The sequence below is a fragment of the Sinocyclocheilus grahami genome, unplaced genomic scaffold, assembly GCF_001515645.1.
Source record: "Sinocyclocheilus grahami isolate Dianchi unplaced genomic scaffold, SAMN03320097.WGS_v1.1 scaffold55.1, whole genome shotgun sequence".
Taxonomy (NCBI): Eukaryota; Metazoa; Chordata; class Actinopteri; order Cypriniformes; family Cyprinidae; genus Sinocyclocheilus; species Sinocyclocheilus grahami.
Window position 1 is genome coordinate 3,812,095 of NW_015505234.1, and position 1,404 is coordinate 3,813,498.

Consider the following 1,404-nt stretch of genomic DNA (forward strand, 5'->3'; position numbering starts at 1 on the left):
ACATAAACTTGATGGAACGATAAGGACATCTGGGCCATTTGGAACCGTTAAAGTCAGCATGAAATGACACTACACAGTCTATTTTTAAATGCATGTTATAGATATTATTGTGAACAATTCATCCATGCATATGTTTAAATTTTTTTTTATGTTTTGACCTTTAATCAAAATGGCATAACTGGACATCTCTCTGTTGACATATGCAGGACGTCTCCAATAATTTATTCTGCTTAAACTTCATCCTTGCAAGTTTGCGTTCATCTTACTTCAGCTTTGAGAGCAATGTCCAAAAATCTCAAAACATTGGCTCTGCATAGAACCAGTTTCAAGTACTTTTTATTTATGTGATAATCCGTTACACTTGGATGCACATCACAATTAGAAAGAAAAGATCTGCCACTTCATTTTCATTATGTGGAGAAACACCTCAGGTTCTCTTCAAAGTATGGACTTCATTAGCCAAGGACCGCTGAAGAGGCCATCTGACTGGCATATAAAGCTGCCAATCATAGTTCCCTATCGATACTTCACTCGTACTGCGTCTGCTAAAGACGCTATGGGAAAAAGCCTTTTTTCTCATGAACTGAAGCCTTTTTCAATCACGCAGTGAAACTGCACGGCCATTGGTTCGTGCAGTGTATAAAAAATTAGCCAATGGCTCGGCAGCGGAGCTGCATGAGTCTATGGCGGCAAAGCCCGCCAGAATGGGCGGGGTCATCTGGCTATATAAGCGGGCGTTCACCACAGGATTCTCAGATTTCTTCTCCTTCAGCGACGACACGCTCTACGCTGATTCCGAAGCCTGCTCACCGTTGACACGCCTCGCAGCTGGATTGGTACCTCTCTGCTCGGCTGACCCGCTTCTCCGCCGCCTCAGCGACGCAGCAGTTCCGGTTCATTTCCCTTGCAGCCATCCAGCGACTCTAAAAGAGCTTACTAAAAGAGCTTGCCGTTGGAGCGGACATGTTATCAAGGAGCAATGTCCCCTCAGAGGAGTGTACGCTCCATCTGCAGACGGTTCAGAGAATCTGGCAGATCTTCTGCGAGGCCGAGGTAGACCTCTTCGCCTCAGAAGACAAATCTCACTGCCCAATTTATTATTCAAAGACCAGGGACGCATTGGCCCAACCTCCTTCTTTATGCATTTCCCCCAATCGCCCTGATCCCACAGGTAATCAGGTGTATCAGGGAACAGAGACACAAGGTTCTCCTGGTGGCCCCTCTCTGGAAGAACCAACTGTGGCTATCAGAATAAACTCAGCAGTTGGTAGCAGTCCCTTGGCCCATTCCGTTGAGACGAGATCTCCTCTCTCAAGCGGATGGGACAATATGGCACCCTCGGCCCGATTTGTTGGTCCTACATCTCTGGCTGCTCGAAGGGAGCCTTCAAGCATCCCAGAGCGA